The sequence below is a fragment of the Rosa rugosa genome, unplaced genomic scaffold (genome assembly GCF_958449725.1).
Source record: "Rosa rugosa unplaced genomic scaffold, drRosRugo1.1 SCAFFOLD_171, whole genome shotgun sequence".
NCBI classification, from domain to species: domain Eukaryota; kingdom Viridiplantae; phylum Streptophyta; class Magnoliopsida; order Rosales; family Rosaceae; genus Rosa; species Rosa rugosa.
The window spans coordinates 10,515-21,143 of record NW_026908967.1 but is presented as its reverse complement, the minus strand read 5'-3'; the positions used below and the strand labels follow the sequence as shown (position 1 = coordinate 21,143).

Genomic DNA, 10,629 nt, shown 5'->3' with positions numbered 1-10,629 from the left:
GGATCATCATATCATGACCTGGGTGTCCCAAACGGTCGTGCCAAAGCCTATATGTGTCAGAATCCCATAAGTCATCTCTCATGACATGGTTGGATTCAATGACTCGAATAGTGGTTGCATACAACCCACTAGAGCGACACATAAGTTTCTCTAATACTCGTTTTATGTTTGTAGTCATTAGAGGTGATGCAAAGGAACTCTTGTACATTCTCACAATGTGTTTCCACATGAAAACCATTGGCTTTTATATCTTTTAAATAAAGTTCGAATTAAGGTATGTCCAAGATATTAAGTAAAAGAATCGACACTTTATTAATAGCCAATGATTACATCAAAGTTTCTTAACCAAAGTCTAATCCAAAATAAAAATCAAACTGAGACAAATCGTAGTCACTCAATCCGTTCGGTAACTCCAATCAAATATGACTAGGGAAGTAGAGAGAGATGTCGGTGGAGCGAGGCTCTCTTAAGTACCACTAATCTCAATCACTTTCCTAGACATCATACTTCATTGGATGCGCCACTTGAGAAAAAGTTAATACAAAATTGTCATTTATTGATTAAGGCATAATTGCCATTACATAATTCTTGGAAAAAATAAAAGACTATTCGAAATAAGAATCTGCGGCATTTTGTCTTCATCGCCAGATTTTAAAGTCTTTTTGAACTCGATGTCTTGATGATCACCATTGATCAAGTACTCCATAAAACATAATGTAGAGGATGCTCTCTTGATTGAGGCGTATTGACGCAATATAAATGGTCCCTAGGACCATTGGCGTTGGAATAGTGTTACCATGGCCAAAAGTGGCGCCATGGTGTCCAACGCCCAACCCTCAACGTCATGACTCCTTTGGTCATGTATTTGCCAACTTTGGCGATTACCTTCATGAGCATGTTGATCATATCATTTATGGCGACTTCTTCTAGCCATTGAACGGTGCTCATGGTAGCCATCTTGAGGCCTACCATATTTTCCATTCACAAAGTTCGTGGCTATGCCTTTCAACACATGCCATAGCTCCAATTAGCTGATGGAAATTTGTGATCCGTCTTGCGTTTACATGAGTCTGGAATAAATCAGAGGACCTCATAGCATAGACAGGGAAAGTATTGAGGGTTTTCTCAATCAATTGTTCTTCTGTGATAGTTTTTCACAGGCATGCATCAATGTCTGATGCGGAGAGCTTCCGAACAATATTCCATAACTTTGTCAAAGTTAGAGAAGCAGAGATAATTCCATCATGCTTCTAAGTTCGGAAAATTGTGAATGTTGTTAAAACATTCATGAAGCGCTACCCAAAGGTTTCTAGCACTATCCTCATTCATGTACTCAAACTGGAGTGCCATCTCCATGTGGCGCTTCATCAGGGTAAGTGCCCTGGAATTATGTATCTCAGTTTGTGAGTCTTGAGCGGTTCCTTTAGAACAGGGCTCTTGGATTGTAGGCAATATATCATGTGCCCGTAGAAACCAATGGAGTAAAATTGAGCTTGTTCAAGTTTGATATCCAAAAAGGAGAAACAAGAACGGATTAGTTTCGGAGTCAATGCTTCCACGAAAACTGATATTAAGATTTCCGAGCCTTAATGCTACCAAGAAATCGATTTCCAAGAAATTTGGATTAGACCGAAACAATGATGTTTTAATATGGTAACAATTTGATGCTTGCGGACGCTCTTAGTCCGAATATTATGAACACTCTTAGTTTATTGATTACGAACGCTCTTAGTTCGTTTATTATGAACACTCTTAGTTCATTGATTACGAACGCTCTTAGTTCGTTTAGCGTGAATTCCCACAATTCCGCTTATTAAATAATCAAACCCATGTTCGTATTATACAAATCCTGTAGCAAATAAAGGAATTTAAAAGACAAGAAAGCAGGAACTTTAATCACAAAATCTTACTTGATGATTCGGGGCTTGAGAACACGCGCATGTTGGAGTAGGCGTGTTAGGGCAGCAGCAGCAACAATTGGCAGCAGCAGCAGCGATGTCGGATACGCGGGGCAGCAGGGACTACAGTGGCAGCGGGTATGCAAGACAGCAGCGATGTGGGGCAACAGCAAGGCAGCAGGTGCGAGGTAGCAGCGTGCGCGTGAAGTAGGCAGGCCGGTTGCAGAAGGAAAGCGCTCAGGTTGCTGCGGGGCAGACGGTGCGCGCGGATGGCAGGCTGCAGGGCTGCGGGTTGCAGGAGAGCAGACGCTAGCGTGGGCTAGCAGGTGGTGCGTATGGGCTGCGGGGGCATCAGGCACGGGGCTGTAGGGCTGGGTGGCTAGCTCGACTAGGGCTTGCGGCAGGAGGCTGCAGGTGCGCGCGGGGTGTAGGCTGCAGGTCGCAGGAGGCGGACGAGCACACGGGTGTGCAGGAAAGTTGCGGGGGCAGCGTGGTGCTTAGGCTGCAAGGGCAGGGCTGCAGCACGGGGAGGCTAGCACGGGCTGTAGGCTACAGCGCGGGGAGCAGCTTGCGGCAGTTTTGGTGAGGAGAGTTTTTTTTTCTTTTTCTTTTAGGCTAGGGTTAGGGCTCGTGCTGATAACGTGTTGTAGTAAAAATGGAATTGCAGGGAGAATTGTGTGTGTTCTATTATTGATAATAGGAGCCCTTTATATAGGGATTTACAAATTACATAATCTTGTCATACAAGGAAATAGAATCCGAATCTAATTAGAAAATCTAAAACTTTCTCTCCTATTACAACTCTAGAACTAAACCCTAGTTTGAAGAGCCACACTCAATATCGATATCCTTCAACACCATAAACTCATTTAGTCTAGCTTAGTCAGAAGATGCAAATCACATGGCCGCTCATTTTGGTCAGATTAGATTGAAACATTGATCAGCCACAGGCCCACAAGGCAAAGGTAGCCCCAGCCCAGAGGAAAGACCCATTGGCTGCAGGACCAAAACTAAGCACAGCTCTATATAGTAAAGGCATGTGATCAACCGTGGCGGCGAGACCTTAGAAGTTTCTTGCCAGAGCTACTTGCACTGGGGCGGAAATAATGAGATGCATTCACATTGGACTGTTGTGTATGCATCAAAAGTGTAGCTGTTAGGGAGGTTGTTCCTCTCGTCCACTCATCTTTAAGTCAAAAACAAGAGTCAGACTTAGAGTCACTGTTTCTATGGCAATCTTTGGGTTCCCTGACAGCACGTTATTTTCTCTCTCCTGGCTGGTTTGACTGTTGACTTGTACCGCTGGCTCCTGATATTAACCTGAGCTGATGTAACTACTCCCCATTTATCGTAGTAAATGAACGACCCCAGTTGGAAGCCTTCCCCCCATACATGCAGTTACCCAAAAGAAAAAAAAAATCTTCGCCAATTGTTATTCACATTCCTGAAAGTTACTAGAACTCGAGAAACACAGCGGTCCAAAACTAGGTTAAATTTTTTGAGTAAAAGTATAGTGCAACTCTGCAAGTGTCTACAGGCCGGAAGAGAGGTCCTCATCAAAGCTGTTGCAATGGCGGTCCCGGCATATCCAATGGCCATCTTTCTCATGCCTGCCACCCTTGCCCGTGCAATCAACTCAGACATCTCAAACTTTTGGTGGGGTTACTCCGATTCGCATTGGAAAATCCACTGGAAAGATTGGGATAGCTTGTGCAAACGAAAAGAGGAGGGTGGTGTTGGGTTCAAAGATCTTCAACTGTACAACAAGGCTCTCCTAGCCAAACAGTGCTGGAGACTGATCAGAAACCCCAATTCCTTGTGGTGCAAAGTTTTAAAAGCAAGATACTTTGACCAAACTTCTTTCTCGAAGGCTAGGAAAGGGTCAAGACCCTCTTGGGTGTGGAATAGCCTGTTGGCAGGCCGGGACACCATCACGGAAAATGCCTTTTGGCAAATCAATAATGGAAGGTCGGTGGATGTATGGAAGGATAGGTGGGTTCCGAATAAGAATGGAGGTCTTATCAAGCCCATTCTTACATCAAACCGTTTCACCCCCCTCTTGGTGTCCGAACTGGTTGATGAAAACAGAGGCTGGAATGTGGAGCATCTTGAGCCTTTCCTGGAACCCACTGACATCAGAGCAATCAAAGCAATCCCGATTGGCAGTCCAACAGTTGAAGACACTCTGGTATGGCCTTATACGAAGAATGGAACCTCCTCAGTGAAAAGTGGTTACCACAGGTTGAAAGACTCCTCCAAACCATCGAAGGACAGTAAGCCCTCCACCTCCCGCAATGTGGATCGTAGTATTTGGAAGTTGATCTGGAACTCCCATAATCTTCCAAAAATTTCAAATTTCCTTTGGAAAGCAGTCTCGGATGCTCTCCCTACCGGCCAGAATGTCTGTAAAAGGAAAGTAATTCCTACCCCAATCTGCTCCATTTGTGGTGAGTTCCCTGAAACCCCTGAACATTCGCTCTTGTTGTGTCCATGGACAGCCAATGTTTGGTTTGGTAGTCCCTTAGGATATGTCCCTAAGAGGCAAAGCATAACCACCTTGGAGGAGTGGCTGCTCGGGATAAAAAAGATGGGCCTAGCCTCGGGTGCCGGTTCAGAGGACATGTTCCATTTAATCAGTTTCCACTTGTGGGAGATCTGGAAGCATAGATGTGAGGTTGTCATGAGGAATGGAACTCCTAATCCTTCGGTTGTCATCGAGAATGTCCGGCGAAGCTTCTCAGAGTGGGCTGAAGTAACAAGGAAGGTGGAGGAAGTAACGAATAGCCCTACATCTCTTACCCGAAACCGGGCTTGGCATCCCCCCCCCCCCCCCCCCCCCCCCCCATCCGTATCTAAAAGTAAATGTGGATGGTGCTTGGGACAGTGGCTCCCTTAACAGTGGACTGGGAATCATAGTAAGAAACCATAGGGGTTTCTCGGTCGGAGGTGCAAGTATCCATGCGAAGTTTAACTCGGCAATTGAAGCGGAAGCCGCGGCCGTGGTTAAGGGTCTTCAACTCGCAGCTCATTTACATCTTCACCAGATCATTCTGGAAGGGGATTGCAAGGAAGTAATTGCGGCCCTGGATGACCCTTCTGTCACTCCCAACTGGAGGATCTCCCCTTTAATTGCAAAGGTGGCTCATCTGAAGTCTCTCTTTGACAACATCAAATGGAACTGGATCCCCCATGAAGCAAACCGTGTTGCTGACGCAGCGGCTAAGCTAGCAAAACTGAGGTTGTGCTCCCAGGATTGGGCTAACAGGCCCCCAACCTCTCTTCTCTCCATTCTGAGGAACGATGGCCTACCTGGTCCCCCTACCACACCAAGTTCCTAAGCTGCGATAGCTAGAATTGTTTTGTTGTTTCTACTGAAGTACTTTCCTTATTTAGTCTATTCCTTCTATGTACTCCCCCTTTCTGCCCTGGTGGCTTAATGAAATCCTTATTCAGACCGAAAAAAAAAAAAAAACTCTGCAAGTGTCTGAAGTGAGTACGTAGCCCAATAGAATGAAATTGTGAATAATTGATCTTCCGATGACTAGTTCTTTGGAAAACTGATCATACTAAGAAATGGAACTAATGACTCAATGTAACTATAAATACTTTTAACCATCAGAGCTTAAATTCGCCGAATTAAAAACAGCTGTGCATTTGGCCTTAACGACCCAAGTATTGATCCGACCACCGACACCAGCTAGAAGATAACATGTAGAGTACCTTATATGTAATTTACAGAATGATGGGCTGCCACACAGAAAAGCTAGGCAATGGCTTCTTCCTCGACCTCAGGATTTGATTTAATATTTCTTTCTATTCAACTCATTCTACTCATCACCACCACCATTGTCACCACTCAAGCCGCCATTGACGTGCCTCCATTCCTAGACATCGTCTGCTCAAACGAAAAAGGCAACTTCACCAACGGCAGCACCTACCAGGAAAATATCAAGGGCCTCCTCAGCATCCTCCTCTCCAACAGTAACGGCACCGGCTCCTATACCACCTCTTACGGCGTCAACGACACCGTTTACGGAATTGGACTCTGTAGATCCGACCTTCTCCAAGATCCATGCTCCACTTGCCTCAAAAACTCCTCACATCTCCTCACTCAGGCTTGCCCGAACCAGAAGGAGGCCGTCATATGGAACGAGCATTGCATGCTACGCTACTCGAATCGTTCCATATACGGCATCCTCGAGCTGGTTCCAGCTTACAAACAATCCAAAACCGAAAACATATCGTCGTGGGATGTGTATGAGCTGAACAAGGAGCTGGTGGGGTTACTGCAAGGACTGAGAAATGAGTCTGCCGCGGGTGGCGGTCTTCGTAAGTTTCAAGTTTATAAGGGGAGGTCTTTGAATTCTAATAACCAGTCGATTTATGGACTTACGCAGTGCACTCCGGATTTGTCAGAGCAAGACTGCAAGAGGTGCTTGAATGAGGGTCTGGGGGAGCTTCAGAAATGTTGTTATGGAATGGATTATGGGAGATTTGCTAATCCCAGCTGTAATTTGATGTATCTTGTTTATGACTTTTCTGACCCTGATCCATTTGAGTCTACTCCTACCTCTTCAACTAATACAACTATAATTTCAACAGGTACATATATATTTGTATCTCATGTCCAAAATAATTTATACATAATTTCAACATTAATTTCTTTGAATTTTTGAGAAAGTTTTTCGCGAGCCTATTTGTTAAACATACATACTGGGAATGTTCTTGACTCTTCACTTATTGTCAATTAGTTTTCAGTTGGTGATGAAACTCGTAGACAGATATAGTTGGTTGGAACTTCTACATTCTTGGATCAGAGGAGATCGATTAATTTCTGATTTTTGCAGGAAAGAAGCAGAGTAAAACATCTAGGACCGTCGTCATTATTGTTGTGGCAATTTTTGCATCTCTGGTACCACTAGTTGCATCCATCTACATTTATCTCAGAGTAAGGAAGACAAAGCAGAAACTTGAAGGTAAGTTGAGATGATTACTAGTTTTTATTTATTATAGGTAGAATCAAACATGTATGCTAGAAGCTAGTACTTTGAAAAAACCAATGAACTGTTTGTATAATCTGAAATTTTCATGGGAAGAACAGATGAAATTAGAAATGCAGATGCCTTGCAATTCGAGTTTGCCTCCATTCGTTTTGCCACAAATAACTTTGCTGAAGCAAATAAGCTTGGACGCGGTGGGTTTGGTGCTGTTTATAGGGTAACTATGCAACGTTTATATATGCACTAAAATGAGTTCTATGTGCACAATAAAATGTGTTCTATGTGTTGAAACAGCAAGAAGTTAACTTTCAAAATGCTGTTGAATGCAGGGTAGGCTTTTCAATGATGAAGATATTGCAGTGAAAAGGCTTTCTAGAGATTCTTCACAAGGAGATCTAGAATTTAAAAATGAGGTCACCTTAGTGGCTAAACTTCAACACCGGAATTTGGTTAGACTCCTCGGTTTCTGCCTTGAAGGAAATGAAAGACTTCTAGTCTACGAGTTTGTCCCTAATGCAAGTCTTGATCATTTCATATTTGGTATGGTTGGAAACTTAACTATGCTTCTAAATCAAAAGGATAACAGGAGACCATTTATGTGCTCGTCATGTTTAGAAACAGTAACGGTATAAAATTTCTTTTGATGTGCAGATCATGTTAGGCGTGGACATTTGGATTGGGAATGTCGCTACAAAATCATAGTAGGCATTGCACGAGGACTTCTTTACCTTCATGAAGATTCTCGTCTTAGAATTATCCACCGTGATCTCAAAGCTAGTAATATTCTACTAGATGCGGAAATGAACCCCAAAATTGCAGATTTTGGTATGGCAAGATTGTTTGATTTTGATCAAACACAAGGTGAAACCAGTCGAATTGTTGGGACCTAGTAAGTACTGGAGCAGTTAAAATTAAAATAAGCAATATGATAGTATGAGCACAACCACGAAATTTTTTTGTCCATGTTAATTGACGTTGAACTTGTTGATATGCAGCGGATATATGGCTCCAGAATATGTAATGCGTGGACACTTTTCTGTCAAGTCTGACGTCTTTAGCTATGGTGTATTAGTTTTGGAGATAGTTTCTGGACAGAAAAATAGTTCTTTCCGTCATGAAGATAATACAGAGGATCTTCTAAGCTATGTGAGTAACACACACCAGAAAAAGTAATAATAAAATGAGTTGGACTTTATGTGTTCATAAGAGTGGAACTTTTGCTGCAAATTGCAATTGATCGATTTCACAAAATTCTTAATTGGGCTAAATACTAGTTACTACCCTGTGGTTTAGGTCCAAAATCAATTCAGTTTCTGAATTTCTAATTTCATCAAAAACACCCCTGTACTTTCAGTTTTGATCTAATAGGTCAAATTCATTAATATTCTGTTATGAGTTCAAGTTATAGTTGGATTATTTGTTGAAAAACTATTTATTTGATAGATTTCTAATAGTGGGACTCACTCCAAAATTGATTATGCAGGTCACCTCAACACCACATCATGAAACATAGGCCATATATGAGCCACGTCAACAAGTTAAATGATTCAATTAGATCAAAATTGAAAGTGCAGGGGTGTTCTTGATGAAATTAGAAGTTTAGGGACTGAATTGATTTTAGACCCAAACTACAGGGTAGTAGTTAGTATTTAGCCCTTCTTAATTTCATCTCCTGATATTGTTTCTTCACATTTGCAAAACTAACGCAGGCATGGAAAAGTTGGAAGGAGGGGACGGCTACAAATTTGATAGATTTAATGTTAAGGACTGGTTCAAGAAGTGAAATAATGAGATGCATACACATTGCGTTGTTATGTGTACAACATAGTATAGTTGATAGACCAACCATGGCTGCAGTTATTCAAATGCTTACTAGCAACTCTCTCAAGCTCCGAGTGCCTTCACAACCAGCATTTTACATGCATAGTGGCATTGGATCCTCATCCAGCATGTCATTGGGATTGGAGAGTAGCTCAGGAGTAGAGTCGGATCGATCCAAAAGCAACAGCTCAATCAGTCCAAAAACTGCCAGATGAAGCTTCACTTACCAAGCTACATCCTTGCTAGTGATTTTTTGTGTTTTAATCTTTGGAAGAGGAAAAGAGAAGTAGAGAACCAAAAACTAAAAAGTAGCTAGAGATGGAGCAGAGGCAGATACAATAACATGGATGGCATGAAACCGACACTTTCTCCATATCACGTTGATGACCTAGGTAAGCTAGCTAGGTTTGCCAAAGAATCCGGGGAACAAGATTTGCTTCACCAATTGGATGTTTGAATTTGTAGAAGTTAGTTATTTACCTTTGCCTCGAAAATGTCAGGGGTCTTGTATGGTTATTTGGCACCCTCCTCTCTCTCCGTGGCTAAAATTAAACACAGATGGTTTGGCCAAGGGAAATCCGGGGCCTGCTGCTTGTGGTGGAGTCTATCGAAATGCTAAGGGTCTCTATCAGGGAGGTTTCTGCCAAGGAATTGGGGTCCAAACTTCTTTTCATGCAGAGCTTCTTGCGATAATCATTGGAATTGATCTTGCATTTAAAAAAGGATGGTATCACCTCTGGCTGGAGAGTGATTCAATGAGTGTTCTTCAATGTATTTTTTCTCAGGTCTTTGAGCCTCCGTGGTTGTTGCGGACTCGTTGGCTTAATTGCTTGAGTCAAATGCGTAGTATGGACATTAGATGCTCCCATATTTATCGGGAGGGGAACACGGTTGCAGACTCTATGGCTAATCTGGGTTTGAGCTCTTCCTCATTGAAGTGGTTTGCTTCCGCGCCTCCAGTGATCTGGTTACCTTTGCATTTTGACACCGTCGGTCTTCCTTACCAGCGTGGTTAAGATGAGGCTCTGTTTGCGAACTTCTACTTGCTGTACATGGACTTTGCTTGCTAGGTGTTGCAAGACTCCCTTCATTGAACCTGGAAGGTGTTGCTCTGTTTTACGGAGTGGGTGGGGCTGCTTGCAAATCTCTCATTGATGGGTGCAATGATGATTTCCGCAGTAGCTTGTTTAATAATTTCATCTGATCTTCCACTGTTGTCTCTTTTCCTTTTTCTTCTTGTTTGTTTAATCCTTAAATTGGTGGACTAGACAATAGTGGTGCTAGCTAGCTCGATCACGCGCGCAGAAGAACTTTTCCTTTGCCCGATGGTGGCCATGTGAAATTATGAAGCACAATAAAGCTTATGGTGACTTTGTCGGCTGCTGCTCTCGATGAGGAGTATTGCTTTCCAATTTTATGGTGGTGTTCTGCTTTCCTCGTCCCCACAACATTGCTAGAAAACTCCTGCAGTTTTGTTTTTGTATGGCTTTCATTGCTGTACCTTTTCTCTTCTTTGTTTCATGGGCAGGAACCTTCTAGATAGTTCTGCTTGCTTGTATCACTATGCATGGTTCCATGTTTCATTGCTGGCTTTTGGTTTAGCCCTCCAGCTGGTTTGTAATTTTTGTTCTTCTTCCAATTAAAAGTTCGTGGGGGACAAAGTTCGTCCCCTCTTTAAAAAAAAAAAAAAAAAAAAAAAAAAAAAAAAAAGTCTAGTGTTAGATTGGAGACGGTATATGCAAGTAGAAAAAAAATATATAAAAAAAATAATTCGTGCTTTTCAAAGTTTTGCTCCGAAAAAGGAAAGAAAAAGCAGTTCTTCATATATTTTATTGCATGTTTTAGTTTGTATACTTTAAAATTATAAGTATTTTTAAGGATTAAATACTTGTTACTCCTCAAACTTTTTC

At 42.4% G+C, this 10,629-nt stretch overlaps 1 pseudogene; it reads left to right on the top strand.

Moving 5' to 3' along the window:
- The first annotated feature begins 5,593 nt into the window (after positions 1–5,593).
- On the top strand, positions 5,594–10,308 carry LOC133724285 (cysteine-rich receptor-like protein kinase 26; annotated as a pseudogene).
- The last annotated feature ends 321 nt before the right edge of the window (positions 10,309–10,629 follow it).